General features: G+C 39.0%; 1 protein-coding gene and 1 pseudogene across 1 annotated transcript in view; one reads left to right on the forward strand and one right to left on the reverse strand.

Moving 5' to 3' along the window:
* EFHC2 (EF-hand domain containing 2) overlaps window positions 1–19,764 on the reverse strand; it is a 178,472-nt gene that overhangs the window by 121,030 nt on the left and 37,678 nt on the right. The window lies entirely within an intron of this gene.
* On the forward strand, window positions 11,105–13,792 carry LOC138921971 (putative deoxyribonuclease TATDN2 pseudogene; annotated as a pseudogene).

Consider the following 19,764-nt stretch of genomic DNA (forward strand, 5'->3'; position numbering starts at 1 on the left):
CAGAATGTGCCACTTTGGCACGTGGATTATTTTGAGCTGAAAACAATCAGAGCCCAGTAGACTCAGGAAGAACTTTTTACCTTCCCCTTCACTGCCTAAAAGAATTTAGATAGGAGGCCTTTGCCAGGAAGAGAGCTATTACCAGAGAAAACTTTTTATATCAGAAAGACTTATCTACATGGCATGACAAACATTTGTTTACCAAACATTTGCTCTTCTCATCTTCCTATGAATTGTCTTCCTCCCCTTTGAAGCCCCAGACGCCTACCCACTTCTCCTTAGCTCTGGATGGTATATAAACCTCAATTACCTGACTGCCAGGGTGTCTCATATTTTTATGGGGCTCCTGTACGTACAAAGTGTGTTTTTCTCCTGTCAATCTGTCTTACGTCATTTAGATGAGCCAAAGAATCTAGAAGGGAAAAGTTTCCCACTCCTACAATAGTATTCCACCTGAAACATGTTTTTTCTTTGTAATTGGGTCGGGAAGTATGGAGAAAATTTTCATAGCTCTCACCTACCTCTATGCATTAAATGCTATTGGTATACACTTGTGAATGACCAAACTGGAATATCAGTTGACAACACTGCCATGTATGTAATCATTAAATATTTATCAATCAAATGATGCAGTAAAAGAGAATAAAGGATGTTAGATGGACATAAAGAGACAAAGAAAGATATTATTTTAGGTTGGGCTTCAATATTTCTAGAAGAGGGACAGACTGATATTTCATGTTTTCGTCACCTGAGAATACAGGGTTGCCAAACTCCAGCATGAAAGCTCACAAGTCAGAGTGGTCGAGATGGAAAGATAGAAAAGGAAGAGGGAGAGGAAATTGTGAAATGCAGCAAAGTAGAAAGCGAGGGAAGAGACACCAAATAGATTAAAAGTGATCTCACAAAGATAAAAGACCTAATTGCAACGTAACGTGATGTACCAGAAAAGCCAGAGAGAAGGAACTAAAATAAAAATTGCTAGAAATGAAAATTTATAGAAACATAATTATGATTCAAGGTTTCATCATAATTTATGATGTCAAGCATAGCCTAGATAAACAAGGTCCTAGAGGGTATAATTGTCTGTAATTTTCTTGAAAATGGAACGTAAATGTCATTTGGCAGGACATGTGATCTTCAGTTCCCCACAGGCCTCTGCAAACCCTACTGTATCATATGAGGTTACCTGTCAGATCCCCGAGGCATCTGGATTTTTAGCCTAGCCTAGAGGATATAAAATATGAAGTCAATTAGTTTTAAATAATAGATATGTGATATTTCCTCATTATAAAGGAAAAATTTTAAATGTTAGTATTTCTCATATCAGGATCTTCTTGCAATTAAAGCCAAAAGAAACCCAAAGCAGTCAGGAGTAACTTGATGTAAGGTGTAAATTTAGCCTTATGGGGAGGGATTTAATCCTATTTTCATGTCAATTGAGTTATCTGCTTTGCATTGCATATCCCAAATAGGTGGATTTTAACATGAATTTGGATTCCTAATTTTCACTTAAAATGTTTTCAAAATGATTACTGTCTGATGTAGCATTGACACAAAAAATAATTATGTGTAGAAAATTGTCTATTGCAGGCTAGGCAATGCAACCCTAAGAGAAAAGCAAAAGCCTAATCTCTCAGAATAAACCAGAATTTTTAAAGATGGTGAGTTTGGTGTGACCAACGCATGAATCATAAAGACTATTACTCAGGAACCAAACATCTTAGTGTCAAAAACTTACAGCTGAATTTCTAGAGAAGCTGTTAGGAAAGAGAAATGAAACACCAGTAATGTTCAATAAGGCTCAACATTTTAAAAAGAGATCAGCATCACAAATCTAAGCTTAAAATGTTCAGGTTCTATTTGATGAAAAAGGCTCAGACTTAAATTGTGAGGTACTAAAGAAGAAAAGGGAACATAATAGTAAGAACAAATGCATGCTACTATAGGTTGGGTAGTAGTGTTGTTGAGAAAAAAAATTTCCTCTACCCTTCAAAGGTTCCTTTAGCTGGTCTAATAATTAAATTGACATGTGACAGATTAACAGGAGAAAAGAAAATTTAATTTTGCACAAACAGGAACCCCATATACATGATGAGAGGTTCAAAGACAGAAAGGTAAAATGAGGCATATTTGCCATCTTGAGCCAAGGAATAGGAGAAGGGCCTAGGGTTTCAGAAAGGAGAAGAGTAATTCAGAGGATGATAAGAAGAGCAGATGCTCAGTACTTAGAGGTTTGCCCTGAGATACAGAAGGTCACAAAATTTACTTCTGGTGATAACTCATTATGGGGAAGGCCTCCAACTTAAATTCTTTAAGGAGGTGGTAAAAGTTTCTCTTGAGCCTACAGAGTCTCAATTGCCTTCAGCTCAAAATAATCCACATGCCAAAGTGGCACATCTTGGGGAGGCCTGTTCTGAACTTCCTGATAAGTTTCACATTCCAGAAGCTGGATTGGTAGATTGCTCCATCTCAATGAACCAATCTCTTAGTTCTGAGAACAGGTCAGTTCAATTAAACAGCTCTATCTCATTTCAGGAGGTGGCGATGCAGGTGGGCTCCCAAAGTTAGGCCTATAGTGCAAGCAATCAAGTATTTAATAAGAAGAATTTCTATAGAAACAAAAGAAAAACACTGGTTAATGATTGGAGTAGACTATAATCCCACCACATCAACAAACTGAGGAATAAAAACCACATGATCATCTCAATAGATGCAGAGAAAGCATTTGACAAGATCCAACAGCCATTTATGACAAAAACTCTGAACAAAATGGGCATAGAAGGGAACTACCTCAACATAATAAAGGCCATATATGACAAACCCACAGCCAACATCATACTCAATGGGCAAAAACTGAATGCCATCCCCCTGAAAACAGGAACGAGACAAGGATGCCCTCTATCACCACTCTTATTTAACATAGTACTGGAGGTTCTGGTCAGAGCAATCAGGCAAGAAAAAGGAATAAAAGGAATCCAAATAGGGAGGGAAGAAGTGAAACTCTCGCTGTTTGCAGACGACATGATCTTATATATAGAAAACCCCAAAGAATCCATTGGAAAACTCTTAGAAGTAATCAACAACTACAGCAAAGTTGCAGGGTATAAAATCAATTTGCATAAATCAGTACCATTTCTATATTCTAATAACGAACTAACAGAAAAAGAACTCAAGAACACAATACCATTCACAATCGCAACAAAAAGAATAAAATACCTTGGGGTAAATTTAACTAAGGAAGCGAAGGACCTATATAATGAAAATCACAAGGCCTTTCTGAGAGAATTGGATGATGACATAAGGAGATGGAAAGATATTCCATGTACATGGATTGGAAGAATAAACATAGTTAAAATGTCCGTTCTACCTAAAGCAATCTACAGATTCAATGCTATCCCAATCAGAATCCCAATGACATTCTTTACAGAATTAGAACAAAGAATCCTAAAATTTATATGGGGCAACAAAAGACCCCGAATTGTTAGAGCAATCCTGAGAAAAAAGAACAAAACGGGAGACATCACAATCTCTAACTTCAAAACTACAAAGCTACAGTAATCAAAACAGCATGGTACTGGTACAAAAACAGGTGCACAGATCAATGGAACAGAATTGAAAGCCCAGAAATAAAACCACACATGTATGGACAGCTTATCTTCGACAAAGGAGCTGAGGGCATACAATGGAGAAAAGAAAGTCTCTTCAACAAATGGTGCTGGGAAAACTGGAAAGCCACATGTAAAAGAATAAAAATTGACCATTCTTTTTCACCATTCACCAAAATAAACTCAAAATTGATCAAAGACCTAAAGGTGAGACCTGAAACCATAAGGCTTCTAGAAGAAAATGTAGGCAGTACACTCTTTGACATCAGTATTAAAAGGATCTTTTCAGACACCATGTCTTCTCAGAGAAGGGAAACAACAGAAAGAATAAACAAACGGGACTTCATCAGACTAAAGAGCTTCTTCAAGGCAAATGAAAACAGGATTGAAACAAAAAAACAACCCACTAACTGGGAAAAAATATTTGCAAGTCACATATCTGGCAAAGGCCTAATATCCGTAAGATATAAAGAACTCTCACAACTCAACAACAAAAAAATCAAACAACCTGATCAAAAAATGGGCTGAAGACATGAACAGACATTTCTCCAAAGAAGATATACGGATGGCCAATAGGCACATGAAAAGATGCTCATCATCGCTGATCATCAGGGAAATGCAAATCAAAACTACACTAAGATATCACCTTACACCCATTAGAATGACAAAAATATCTAAATCTAATAGTAACAAATGTTGGAGAGATTGTGGAGAAAAAGGAACCCTCATACACTGCTGGTGGGAATGCAAACTGGTGCAGCCACTATGGAAAACAGTATGGAGATTCCTCAAAAAATTTAAAAATAGAACTACCATACAATAGTATGGGTATTCCACTACTGGGTATCTATCCAAAGAGCTTGAAGTCAGCAATTCCAAAAGTCCTATGCACCCCAGTGTCCACTGCAGCATTATTTACAATAGCCAAGACATGGAAGCAACCCAAGTGCCCATCAAGGGATGAATGGATAAAGAAGATGTGGTATATATATACAATGGAATACTACTCAGCTGCAAAACAGAACAAAATCATTCCATTTGCAATAACATGGATGGACCTTGAGGGAATTATGTTAAGTGAAATAAGCCAGTTAGAGAAGGATAATCTCTGTATGACTCCACTCATATGAGGAATTTAAAATATGGACAAAGAGAACAGATTAGTGGCTACCAGGGGAAAGGTGGGGTGGGGGGTGGGCACAAAGGGTGAAGTGGTGCACCTACAACACGAATGACAAACATTAATGTACAACTGAAATTTCACAAGATTATAACCTATCATTAACTCAATAAAAAAAAACAGTAACTGTAAATGATAAAAGACTTAAAAATGGCAATGGTTAAAGATCTGATTAGAGTTCATTACAATGCAACTGACAAAGAAATTTGCTTATTTCTGTGACATAACATTTTAAGATAATAACTGGAACTATGACTAACAACATTATACCAGGACATATCAGAATTTTAGGAATTTTATACAATTTTTAGAACATTTATAACACATATCCACACAAATATAAAATAATAATGTTTAGCATCACTCCCTATTTGACAATACTTCCTATGTGATTTAACCTATCAAATAAGCCTAATTTGCTTAACTTTTTTTTTTTACAAGGTGAGAGTCAAATCCTTTAAGATTTTCCAGTGACCCTCTGGGAAATTTCAAAGTTAGTTTTAGGTCAAAAAGATTCCATTTTAGAATTTGATTTTAGGAAGTCGTCAAAATATAAAAACATTTGAACACTTGACTAAATAGGATCACAGATCATTATGAAATAACACTTAATTATCCATTTAGCCAAAGTGACAATGAAAGATATCAAAGACAAATATAGAAACTGAGCAACACTTAGCTCTTAATATTGAGAAGACCAGGTTTACTTAAGTCATCAAAGACCTGATGATGGAGATAACACGAAGCACAGAAATTATTTGAATAAAATTCAACATCTTTTCTTTCTAGGTAGATTACTTTAAAAAGGTAAAGAAAAATCTTTTACACTCTGCTAGCAAAAGCAGACCAAAGTCCAAGATAAGAAGAACAGATGTTCAATAATTAGAGGTTTGCTCTGACATGCAGAATTATCTTGAGCTGATTACTTTTAAGAAACTGCAGACACAGGAGAAGCTGTAAAATCCAAGTAAAACTTACCCTTTTGTAAGCGACATTTACATTTATAAGGGAAATCGCCATTTGTAAGGATATCTCCCTCCCTGTACCAGGAACAGGAGGATGACTAAATCTGTAAAAGTTTTTATCAATGGAGAAGGCATGGACTTAAATCTGGATAACAACCTTACCCTTGTTTACTGTGCTTTGCCTGACAGCTTCCCATAACTGGCTCCAGCACCCCCCCCCCCGCCCCCGCCACCCCAGTACCCTACTCCCAATATCTTTTGTCTTTAGCTGGAGACAGTATTTAAGGTGGTGGCTTGGGCCATTTCAGAGAGTTACTCAGTTTTTCTGGGTATCTCCCATGTACACAGGAGGTACACATGTTATTAAACTTCTGTTTGCTTTTCTCCTGTTTATCTGCCTTTTATTACAGGGGCTTGGGGGAAGACTTAGCCAGGAACCTACAAAGGGAAAGGGAAAATTATTTTTCTTCACCCACAAAGGCTAATTTACAAAAAATTCTAATAAATTTAAAATACAGAAATTATATAAGTTATAGTCATTGATCACAAAGTAATACAACCAGAAATGTATTATATAACTATACACAAAAATTGTCATTCCTAATAATTATTGTGCTGAAAATAAAAATACAAAAAAATAAGTATAGAATCTAATAAACTTTAAAAATGTACAAACCTATAAAATACAGGCAATTCTGTAATCTTGGGTAAATTTCTGGATTTAGATTATTACATAAGAGAATTTAAAGAGAACTAACTCAGTTAAATGTGCTAACTTAGCAATTCTCAGCCTAGCTTCCCATCAGGAAAGTTAAAAAAAAAAAAAAAACAGACTCAAGCCTAAACAGATTATACCAGAATCTTGGGGGCAGGTAAGAGGAGCATTAGTTTTTTTAATTTTTAAAAGCCCCCAGGTAATTCTGAAATGCAGTCAGAGTTTTGAATCAGTGAGCAAAAATTTTTGAAAGTGCAGAAATTTGTCATAAGGAAAACAAGTAAAAAGCAAAAAGGATAAAAGCACAAATAGATAAATTTGAAAGAAAAAAACAACTACAACAAATAAATCCAAAAATTTTTTAATAAAACAAATAAGATTCTAGCAAAGATAATCAAGAAAGAATATAAAATCACAAATGAGATAGTGCGCAACACAGAGATGTTATAAATTATAAGATATAAATTATAATAAATTATACAAACTTATATGAAAATAAATTTTAAAACCACAAATAAGTGATTTTTCTGTAAGAATTGTGAATTACCAAAACACAATAAATGAACTAGTAACCAAGTAAGAAATGAAAAAATTAGCAAAGAATTGGCCAAACAAAGCCTCTAGCCAGGATGAATTCCTAACAGATTCTTTCAAACTTTCAAGAAAAAGAAAATTACCACATTATATAACTCCCCCAGGATATCAAAAAAGATGGAAAGCCACGGAGGTAAATTCCAATACCTGACAAGCATCCCAGAAAAAAAGTAAACTTATAGGGGCTGGCCCAGTGGCATAGTGGTTAAGTTCGCATGCTCCACTTCAGTGGCCTGGGGTTTGCAGGTTTGGATCCCAGGCACAGACCTAGCACCACTCGTCAAGCCACACTGTGGCAGCATCCCAGATAAAAGTGGAAGATTGGGGGGCTGGCCCCGTGGTCGAGTGGTTAAGTTCGCGCGCTCCGCTGCAGGCGGCCCAGTGTTTCGTTGGTTCGAATCCTGGGCGCGGACATGGCACTGCTCATCAAACCACGCTGAGGCAGCGTCCCACATGCCACAACTAGAAGGACCCACAACGAAGAATATACAACTATGTACTGGGGGGCTTTGGAGAGAAAAAGGAAAAAAATAAAAATCTTTAAAAAAAAAAAAAGTGGAAGATTGGCACAGATGTTAGCTCAGCGACAATCTTCCTCAAGCAAAAAAGAGGAAGATCAGCAACAGATGTTAGCTCAGGGCCAATCTTCTTCACACACACACAAAAAAAGTAAACTATAAAGTATATGGGTTCAGAACAGGCCTCCCCAAGATGTATCAAATTGGCATGAGGATTATTTTGAGCTAAAGGCAACTGAAACACTGTGGGCTCAAGAGAAACTTCTACCTCTCTCTTAAAGAATTTAAATTAGGGGCCTGGCCCATAATAAGAGTTATTACAAGAAATAAATTTTTATGACCTATCTGTATAGCAGGGCAAACCTCTAATTACTGAACATCTGCTCCTCTTATCATCCTGTGAATTACTCTCCTCCCCTCTGAAGCCACAGGCCCCTACCCCATTCCTTGGCTCAAGACAGCATATATACCTCATTTTACCTTTCTGTCTTTAAACCTCTCATGTATGTGGGGTCTCTGACTCTCTCATGTATATGGGGTTGGCGTATGTACAAAATTAAATTTTTATTTTCTCCTGTTAATCTGTATTCTTAGACCAGCCAGAAGAACCTAGAAGGGTAGAGGAAAATTTCTTCCTCCCCCACAGGAGCAATAGTCATCACCCTAACTGCACATTAGAATCACCTGTAGAGCTTTTAAAACTCCTAATGCTTGGGCCACATCCACACTCCCTGGACCCCACCCCACCCTCACACACAATGAAATCAGAATCTCTCAAAGGGGGACCAGGCATCAGTGGTTTGTAAGGCTCCCAGGTGATTACAGGGTGCAAGTCCAGGTTGAGAACTATAGCTCCAGGGCAATTTCACTACTTATGATTTATGGAGCACAGATCCTAACTAAAATACAAGCAAACAGAATTCAACAGTCCACAACAGTTATAAGCCACCTACAAAAAGAGTGGCATTTTCCTCACAGATGCAAAGATGTTTCCAAATTAGAAAATAAGAGCAAACATATAATAATCTCATACCATTTCCTACCATATACATTTTAAAATACAAGAGTAATTCCCTAACAAGATTAGAAAGCATCTGCTTTAAAACAACAGCCTAAATATCCAGTATTATACTTAATTAAAGTGTGTGTCTACTACAATCAGAAATAGAACAGAAATGCCCCTACAAACATCATTATTTAATATTGTTTTCAGGAGTTCTGGACAATGTAAGAAGGTATGAAATAAAAATATTACCAAGAAAAAGACAAAAGTGTCATAATAGTCAGATAAAATAACGGCACAGGCAAAACCTGAAAAACTAATAAAAAAAGATTTCAGCATAACCACAACTGAATCAAAAACATTCTTATATACCAGCAATAACCAGCTGAAAATACAGTGGGAAGAAAAAGTACGTTCACAATAGAATACAAAATTATAAAACACTTAAAATAATTTTAACTAAAACTGCAACCCAGATAAAACTCTAAAAATATTTACTAGAAGATATAGAAGAAATTGACTAATAATAGGACAGGTGAAGTATACTCTGGATAAGCAGACCAAAATAACATATTTCAAGTGGATGTTTCATTGGTGTGTTGGAAAGACTTGAAAAAAATAATTGTAAGTCCACCTGATAAAATAAACAGATCAGCCTATTAAAGATAATTATGAAAATTAAAGGTAATGTAGGAGACCTAACTCTCTCAGATTTCATACGTTACTGTAATACTTCACTTATTAAAATAGTACAATATCAGAATAATAAAGACCCACTAGTATGTGGAAAAGAACAGATGATCTGAAAATACACTCTCTTACATATAGGAACTTACATGAAAGAGGAGCCACATATCAATAAGCAAAAAAAGTAGTAATTTGGAAAAGCATCAATGTATATCCTACCTAAAATAAATTATAACCCAAAATAAATACCAGATGGAATATTGGCTTAAATATAACAAATCAACACCTTGTACCCTGGAAAAAAATTATATACGTGCCAAAGCCTTGAAAGGGAGGATAACCATTCTAGGCTTCTGAGAAAAGCATGAAAGAAAAACATTAAGATTTGACTACAAAAATAAGTTATAACTTAGTTAGACTAAAATACAAATTGAAAACAATATACTAATAAAAAAGATTTAGGAAATAGGACAAAAGTTTGTTTCATAAAAATGTTTAAAATTACTTTTCTTTTTTTCTGAGGAACATTCGTCCTGAGCTAACATCTGCCAATCTTCCTCTTTTTGTATTTGGGTCACAGCCACCGCATGGCCACTGACAGGGAAGTGGTGTATGTCCGCACCAGGGAACTGAACCCTGGCTGGCAAAGCACAGCGCACCAAACTTAACCACTAGGCCTCTAGGGCTAGCCCCTAAAATTACTTTTTAAAAGACCCTAAAAAAGAAAAAAAGAACTTAAAATTCACGAGAGGGTCAATAAATAAAATGAAAATGTTTGCTCTTAAGAAATTATCAGATTAAGTGCCAATTAAAATAACTGTGAGGCACTGGTTTTGTTTGTTTCTCCTATTAAATGGGCCTAGAAGGATTATTCATCACAGATGGGATTTTAAATTATTACAATGCTTCTGGGGCAATTTGGTGCTATGAGGAGCCATTGTAAAATTCCTATACTTCTCAGGAGCTCTAGTTCTGGATGTGTAGCCCAAAGAAAAAAACCAAAGTATGGAGAAACACATCCGTAAAGATGTTCTTTGCAGCACTTTTTTATTATTATGGAAAAAAATTTGAGTGAGGGAACCTACAGAGTTAACAAAAAGAGAAGGGTTTGGTAAATTATGGCCCATCTACGTACTCCATGGAATATTATGAAGGCATTAGTATGATGTTTTTGAAAACTATGCAGCAATAAGGAAAAATACTTGGGACAAGCAGAAATGTCGAGTGAAAAAAACACACAACCGAAAATGGAAATACACTACAATTATAATTATGTTTTCAAAAGCATATATATTTAAACTATCTTTTAAAAGCCATAACTAATGTTTTTTGAAAATGGGAGGAAAAAAGGAACAAAAAGCGGGCGGCGGCAGCTCCGAAGAAGCCTGAATGGGCCGCAACACTGTAGCGCCCTGGGCTCCATGACACCGGCAGGACGGGGCCGCTGGGGGCGGGGAACACTGACCTGAGTGGGGGCGAAGGGGGGGCTGCTGGAGGGTGTGCTTCCGGTGGCAGGGCTGGTGGGTAGGGCGAGCCGCGCCCTGCCCCCTCCACTCCGGTGTCCAGTTCGGCCCTGTCCTCCTGCACAGCCTTGGCAGCCAGGCTCTCCAGGCCACGAGCCCAGCTCAGTGGCACCGTTTGTGTGTGATCCCCAAGGCACCTTGCAGTCCCTTCAAGGCTTTCGACATCTCGGACGGGCTTTGTACTCCAAACCAGACGGAAGAGCTTCATAGTCCTAGAAGTGCTTCGATATCCCCGGAAGAGCTTTGAGATCCTGGAAGAGCTGTGCAAAAACAGAAGTGCTTAGTAATCTCTCGGAGGTCGGCCGTGGGCTCGGATGCCAAACCGAGCCTTCGGTACATCTTGGAGCCTTGGGACTTTTCCAAAGCGCTTTGGAATCACAAACTCAGTGGAAGGACTTTGACATCTCTGGAACACTGAGAACTGTGATGGACTGCTGAAAGAAAGAAAGGTCCCTAAGCCCTCGGGGCGGCGCAAGGTCCAGGACCACAGGAGCGGCACTTAGGTAGGGTCCCCCAACAAATGCAGATGCTTCTGGGAGCCCACTGATGTGGCCCCTCCAGCCTGCCAGCTCATAGCTCTGCATCACGTTCGGGAGAGGCCAATGGCCCCAAGCGCCTGAAAGCCCAGAAAGGAGGACCTTGTGGTCTTCAAGTCAAGGTTTTCCTGGGACTCATCCAGCCGGGGAAAGCCCTTGTCCTTCTCATCCTCTTCGTCCTCCTCTTCCTTCTTTAACTTGTCCTTGTCCTCTTCATCCTCCTCGTCCTCCTCCCCAACCTTCTCCTCCCCCCTCGTCCGGCCCCCCTCCTCCGGACCCCTTCCTTCCCCCCGCCTCCTTACGCCCTTCCCCCCTCCTCCTTACGCCCCTCCCCCTTAGCCCTTCCCCTTTCTCCTGCCCCTCCCCCTCCTCCTTCTCCCCTCTTCTTCCCCCCTCCTCCTTCCGCCCATCCTCCCGCCTCCTTCCCCCTCCTCCTTCTGCCCTTCCCCCCTCCAACTTTCCCACTCCCCTCCAGCCATTCCTCAGGCCTAGGTGGGCTTGGTGGGGGCTCCAAAGATTGCCTGCTTTGGACCACTCAAGGTTCCTTTCGTCTGTGGAATCCTCTCTGCACCATCCCAGCCCTCTGCCAGTCCTCTTCTAGAAGAAATGGCTTCTCTAGAGGATGCCTACAGCTTTGAGGCTAATTCCAAACATAGTTCCCATAACTCCATGAACTCTGAATTTGCTGCCAAAGATGAGGATCAAAATTATAAGACTGAGGAACAAAACAAGGTCCAGAGAAGGATGGATAAACAGCGAGACCAGTGCTCTTCAGTGATCTGCATGAAGGCTATGCATGGCATCCTGGAAGAATTGATGCCACAAGGAAGGGAAGAGGTTGCCGCTAGTGCAAAACTGAGCACAAGTGAGTGTCCCAATCCTGGAGAAAGACCAGCCAGGCTTGTCACCTTCTCTGCTCGTCAGAAAAAGAAAGCATCAGCTCCCGAGTTCAGAGCAGAGAAGGAAAAGATAGTGATAGAGATCAACAGCAGCGGTGACAGGAGAGTGATTCTCGTTCCTCAGGAGAAACCCAGTGAGAAGCCAATTGGTGCCAGAAGGACAGTCGCTTTTGAAAAAGGCTCTCTAGCCCTAGAATTTCTAGACAAACGTGACTTTCCTTTACAAATCCAACAGCATAGCGGAAGGGATGTGGTGGTTGAGCACCTGTCTTCAGGAAGTGACTGGCCTGATGTGGATGAGATTTCCACAGTCACATTCTCTCAGGAGGAGCTAGTCTCACTGAGTCTCTCAAGAGATCCAAAGTCTTCACTCTTCACCACTGTAGGTGACACATACCAGCCTCGTTTGTACACTGGTCCTTGCTATGACTATGCCAGCTACTGGACCAGCACTCTCAAGCCTTTTCACTATCCCTCCTTGGGCCGCAGCAGCAGCATGTCCCAGGCTGGGATGAGCACCGGGAGCTTCTTTAGTGATTATGCCTCCAGCTCTACAGTGCACTCCCAAAACTGCTCCAGAGACCTCACGGCGGCAGAGAAAGGTCAGTCCCAGAATTCTCATTCATTTCATCTCTCCAGAAGTTCGGAAGCAAAGGTGAAGGAGAAAAAAACATTCCAAGAGGAGACACCATCACGTCCTTGGGGAGGACATGCATCTGCTTCCCTGCCGAGGAGCCAGCAGGAGCGAAGCTTACAGGAGGGTTTCATTGATACCCACTGTCACTTGGACATGCTCTTTTCCAAGTTATCTTTCAAAGGGACCTTTAGGAAGTTCAGAAAAATTTATAGCCACTCCTTCCCTAAGGAATTTCAGGGCTGCATCTCTGATTTCTGTGATCCTCGCACACTAAGCAATGGCCTATGGGAGGAGCTGTTGAAAGATGATCTGGTTTGGGGGGGCTTTGGCTGTCACCCCCATTTTGCATGTTACTACAATGACATTCAAGAAAGAAATCTGTTGCAAGCCTTACGGCACCCCAAGGCTGTAGTGTTTGGAAAAATGGGCTTGGATTACTCTCACAAGTGCACCATGCCTATCCCACAGCAGCACAAGGTATTTGAGAGGCAGCTGAAGCTGGCTGTGTCTCTGAAGAAGCCCTTGGTGATCCACTGCCGGAACGCTGACGAAGATCTGCTGAGCATCATGAAGGCATTTGTGCCCTCTGACTACAAGATCCATAGGCATTGCTTCACTGGCAGCTACCCAGTCATCGAGCCACTTTTGAAATACTTTCCCAACATGTCTGTGGGCTTCACAGCAGTCGTGACTTACTCTTCCGCCTGGGAGGTCCGCAATGCTCTGAAAAAGATCCCGCTGGAGAGAATCATCGTGGAAACTGACGCTCCCTACTTCCTCCCTCGTGGGGTTCCTAAAAGAGTTTGCCAGTATGCCCACCCAGGCCTGGCCCTGTATACAGTTCGAGAGATTGCCAGCATCAAAGAAGAGTCACTCTCACACACCTTGGCCACCCTGCGTGAGAACACTAGTCGCCTCTACAGTCTTTAAGCAGAGAGGGCATAGTCAGGGGTCTTCCAGAAAAGGAAGACCAGTGGCCTGACAACATAGACTTGGTTTGAACTCTGCCTGTGTCCCAGGTCATGGATGTGTTCAGCAAGCCCATTGGAACGGGAAAAATCAGGACAGGATGTTTTCCTCAAGACCTCTTCATACGACTTCTGCTTCTGGCTGGTAGAGTGGGGTGCAGTGGGATGGGAGGGCCGTAAGGGGACTGCCCTTGATGTTTCAGGTTTTCTCTCCCAGCCAAATTGTGCCAGGGTAGTCAGTGAAGAAGAAAGAGTTGCATAGGATACGACGAGTTTGCTAATCCAATTCCCTGTTCTCTGCAGTCTGTGTTTTTGAGCAGTTGGTGAATAAAGTCACCCTCCTACTTGTCTTTAAAAAAAAAAAGCAAGGAATGTTGAATTTTAGAAGTGAGCTAGGTGATTTGTTCTGTTTATTCCCAAACTGTATTTGTTATTGTAGGAATTCTATAATCCATATGGTTTGTTGTTAAATTCATACATTCAGTGACGGTTCAACTTGCAATTTCTTATTTCTAAAGATAAACCAACACTGGTGTTTCATCTAAAAGGAGATCAATTTAGATAAAAATTAGTTAATAGTCATAACGTGCCGGGGGGCTGTGGAGGAGCCTAGAGTGACGGAAACCAAATTGTTTGAATCTTAGAACACCACTGAGGAGATTTTTGAATCTGAGCTGAACTCCCAACACTTGTACAATTCCAAAGTTCTTCAGATAACCAGTATATAATAGCAACTGTTCATTCAAATTGCTCTGATTCTTAACAAGGTCCAAATGTATACAACTTGGAAATACTGTTCTCCAGAAGGAGAGAAACAAGAGAAGAGCTTTAGCTGTCCACTTGGCAAACAGCCACCCTCCCTGAGAAATTAAAATGAACCCATATCTTAAGGAGAATATTTGAGTTACGAAATTTAACTTGGCCAGCCAAAGCACACACCTAAATCTAGGAGTCCCATTATTGGATGCGAAATGCCGTTTTAAAAATGGAAAATCTTTTACTCTAAAACTAATTCAATGAAAATAGGCCCAGAATACTCCAAATTTCTCTAGTCTCCTTTGTGCCCATTCATCTTGATCCAGAAAAATAAACTGGCTCCTCACTATTTGGTTCTCAGCTCAAAAGTCTCCTCCACAAAGAAGCCTGCCCTGACCATTCGTCTATAGTGCTTACCTCACTTGGGAGGAAACACAACCTTGGCGTATTATTTGATTTAATCATGGCACTTAGCACTGTCTGAGATGGTGGTGTTAATTTATATGTGTGTCCATTGGTTATCTTCCCCAGTAGGTTGTAAGTTTACAAGTTTGTCGGTCTTGTTCACGGTGTACATACACTCGGTGTTAGAATAATGCCTGGAACAGAGTGAGCACTCAGCCTGGAACAGAGTGAGCGCTCAGCAAAGATTTCTTGAGTTAACATATGAATGAATAACTGAATTCATTAACATCTGGGAGTTAATGACGGTATTTGGGTGAGGGGGCAGATATTAGGAAGAGAATAGAGAAATAAACCATCATATTTCTAGCACCCCTCTTTAACTTAAAAGGCAAGGCAAGGATTAAAGGCCACCTATATTCTGCTGTTAGATGTCATCCATAATAAAAGAAAGAAAGAAAGAAGGTCAAGCCCTCCCAGGAACTTGACAGTTCATATTTCCTATAAATAACATGGAATATATCATAGATTTTCCCCTTTCTTGGGAATCCAGTCTTTTGAGAAGAAAGTGTAAGTATAAGAAAGCTGTAACTAAACTGTTTCACTTTCCTCTAGTAGATGAGAAGTTGACACAATGTTAAAGGTGTGATTTGATTACATTTTTCAAGACAGGAACTCTTCAAGAAACTAAGCCAATGTTTTGAGTTAAGTTTTTTTCCATTTAATGTACACTTTAAATAGATGTTGCTCAGACTGTGTCCCTCAACCCACAGGAGCTCTCAACTTTTTATAAAGAATTGCAGAAAAGAGGGTTCCATGGACACAGTTTTTGGGGAAATACTGACTTGTACAAAGTTCCACAGAATTTTTCCTCGCATGTCTTTTGCTAGGCTAATTTGAACCACAAATACCCGAGAGGGTGTTTGTCAAAGTTACTTCCAGATTAATTTGATTAACTTGAAGTACAATTCCATGAGCTAGAGTTCTATGAGAACACAACAGTCATACCCTTGCTGTTGCAGTGCCCTTATCACATTTTGTACTATCTCTACTCATCACATTCCAACATCCTCTTTCATTTACCTTTCTCGCTACATAAGATCCGTGGAGAACAAAATGTCATTTATCTGGTCCTGGCAAAGTGACATTACCAAGTGGGCATTTTAAAAATGGGTATGAACGAACGATTGCATTTACAAGTACACATTCAGCAAGATAAACAGGATATACACGTTATAATTACAGTAGTTTTCCTCTCAAAAAAGAAATGATCTTTTCATTTGGAGAAAATACTTTTCTTACCTGCTTCTCTCCTCTACATTTTTTATGGCAAATGCATACACTACACTCTGCAGTGTTTCTAACATGCAGGAGAGAGCCTTGCCATAATTCAGCTTGATTTCTTCAGGCATGAGAGTGAGCAATGTAGTATTTTCTGAATTTGGTATACCCAGAGTAGCCTAAATCAAACATCACAATCTTCCTTTACTTATTTCATGAATGAAGTAAAGAACAGTTCACCTATTGATGTTACTAGTAAAAAAGAAAACACACACAAAAAACACCCAAAAAAACCCACAAAAAACAAAAAAAAATTTTGTGATCCAGATGTGCAAATTTTGCGGCACTTTGTAAATAGTTTTCTACTAAAGTGATAGTCCATTGGACCTCAAAGAATGCTTATTTAGCATTCATATATTTGTATGGCACTTGGTGTGTCTACCCCAGTTCTGGAGGCATCATAGAGCCATGAAGGCAGCCGGTGATCTAGAAATTCAATTTGCTGTTAGTGGTCCCTGGGCCATCAGTCAGCCCAGAGTCAAGGAGCCCCTCAGGCCCATTAACGAGTTCTCTGAACCTTGGCAGTCCTTTCCCTGCACATCAACATTTCGCTTCACTTAAATCTTAGAAAGGCAGCTATTTCCACCTTTAAAGCTCAAAAGGAAAACGGCCCACTTTATCTTGGGAGATGAGGGGGGATTCTGTTTTCTCAGTTGGTCTTTATTCATATCTGACTTCAAAATTAGTACCTGCTTATTGCAAATTTTTGAGACTACTAAAGAGCACAAATTGGGGGAATGAAAGTCCATAATCCTATTACTTAGAGACAATCACTTTCACAATTAGAGTAGCTCTTGGGCAGTTTCCTCTATTACTATTGGCCAATTCTAGCACTGTGCTCCTTGAGTCAATTTTGTTAATGAATATTTACTAGAATATTCACTTCATAATTAGCATAGCTATACATTCTACTTCCTCTGAATTTGCAATTTAAATACATTATTTTGAGTATTTTTCTTTGCTCCTCTGAGCAAACAAGCTAGAAGTTTGTTAATTCTGTTGCTTGTTTTAAAGAATTGACTCTTAAGACTTCTTATTCAAATCCATTCTGTTTACTGATTTATAAAATCTTGCTTTTAAGTTTCTAAATTTTTTTTCCTCCAGTTCTCAGATGTCTGGTTTTTTTGTGCTTTTCCTAATGCCTTAAGGTAATGCTCAGTTTATTTTTAATTTGGGGGAAAAAAACAAAACATTCAATACCATAAATTGGCCTATGATTACAACTCTGCTGTATCTATAGGATTTTTTTTATTTTAAAGACATTTACCTTCTCACTGTAAAAAAAAATACATATGCATTATAAAAATGTGAAAATAGGAACAGAAAGAAGTACAGGGTATTTCTACTACTTACAACCCACTGTTTTGTTAATGTCTTTCCTTAACATAATTGTGACTACACAGCTATGCCAAATTATATATACATTTAAAAAATTCATGTTTTCCCGATTATGTCAAATTATATATACTTTTTAAAAATGTATATGTTTTCATGCCCATACTCACTGAAGATTTACGTACCACAAAATCCTAAAACCAGTCTACATACAATGTTCATGTTCCGGTGTATTTTTACTTACAGTCTGTTACTAAAACAGTTAAAAACACAAAATACATATGTTTATTAAGCAGAGTTAAAGAAAGAAGATTTACATGTCCTAGAGAAAGATGATACAAAGATAAGCTGTTCTTTTCTACTTATTTTTAATTTTTAAAGAATTGTCAGTTCAAGTATTAATTCCAAAATTAACATCTACTGAAACTCACCTAAATGGAGCAAAGTTATACATTTTTCTTTTTTATATCCCTATCTTGCATTTGGGACTTGTTTTATTATTGTTTATTACTCTCTTGTCTTCCAATAAACATTGGAAATGTTTACATTCTGTTTGGAACTTTATTTATATTTTATAATTCCTTCGAAGTTTGTTTCCATTGCTCACCATTAATCCTTTTATTTCATGACTTCCTCATGGTTGAACTGTTTAATTTGCTTTATTATTGACTGGCGTACATCTTCAGGCAACTTTCTCAAGAAAAGTCTCAGGAAAAAATACGTAGATGGTATATTTATGAGAAATTATATATCTGAGAACATCTTTCTGCTGCTTTCACTAATGAATCACACCTTGGCTGAGTCTAGAATTTCTGGGTCACATTTCCACCTAAAAGTTATAGACACTGCTTCAGTTGTCTTCTGGCATTTAATATTGTAGAGAATTCTGATGTCAACTTCTTTGGGGGTTAAACTACTTTTTCTGTCAGGCTTCTTGGTCATTTCCTTTCTTTATCCTTGAAATTAACATAAAAATTGCCAGAATGTGTCTAATTATTGGTCTCTTTTTTTGTTATTTCCTCCGGTACATGGTAAGCATTCACCCTGCAGATCTATGTCTTTTTATAGCTGAGAAAGTTGGTTTTGTTTTTATTATTTTCTTAGGGCATGCTTAATTGATTCAGCTGCTTTTAATCTAGTATCTGATTCTTTAGGAACACTCATCTGTAGGTTAGAACTCCAGCCTCTGTCAAACCTTCCATTATCTACCTCACTGCTCTTCTATCTGACCTTTTCCTCTGCATTTTGGGAGAATTTCTCAAGTTTGCCTTTTCCATCATTCATCTCATTTTCTCCAGTTTTGGTTTTTTTCTTTACTACATATAATGCATTTCTTTTTCACTTTCCTCACATTTCTTCCTTCTCCACCAAGCTCCCTTTGCCTGTTTGCCTGCAGTCTCATTCAGCAATATTTTAAATTTATTCCCTCGTTCGCTCTTCTCCTTCCAGCCTTCGCTTCACAGAGTTTGCTTTAAGAACTTAGTTACTTGCACTCAATAGAAAGCACAAAGCAAATTGTTATCAAAAATAATCATTTTCCTATAGAGAACATATTTTTGAAATAAATATTTCTGTTCCTCTGCCTCTTAAATACTATGTTCTCCTCCATTTATATTGCAGTCTTTTCAGAAACCTTATGTTGGGTTTCTTTGTTCATTCTTGCACAAAGAGCAGTCTATCCAGGCTGGTATTTTCCCCAGAATAGGGTGGGTAAGTTCTCTTTCCCTTCCCTTACAGTCCATTCTAATGTGCTGATTCCTCCTCTCAATGGGAGGCTCATTGATAGAAATTCATACACAGCATGTTAAGAGAAGTAGGGAGGGAGCTGGGACCATGCATAGTCCCCGGCAGGAAAAACTTCAAATTTTTCCATATAAACATTTTATAAATTGATCTCACCTCCACTCCAGGAACAGAGCATGTATGCAGCCAGTCCTACGTGGGCACTGCCTGTCGCATCAGAGAAATGCCCTAATGCAGAACCTGCTCTTCCCTCAGTGTGACTATTCCTGGGCCTCCTAGTGATACTCTTAATCCATCAATAGCTGTGAAAGTAAGCCCAGTGGAAGCCCCTACAGGTTCTTCTAACCTCCAACTCAA

This window comes from Equus caballus, chromosome X (assembly GCF_041296265.1).
Source record: "Equus caballus isolate H_3958 breed thoroughbred chromosome X, TB-T2T, whole genome shotgun sequence".
Lineage (NCBI taxonomy): Eukaryota > Metazoa > Chordata > Mammalia > Perissodactyla > Equidae > Equus > Equus caballus.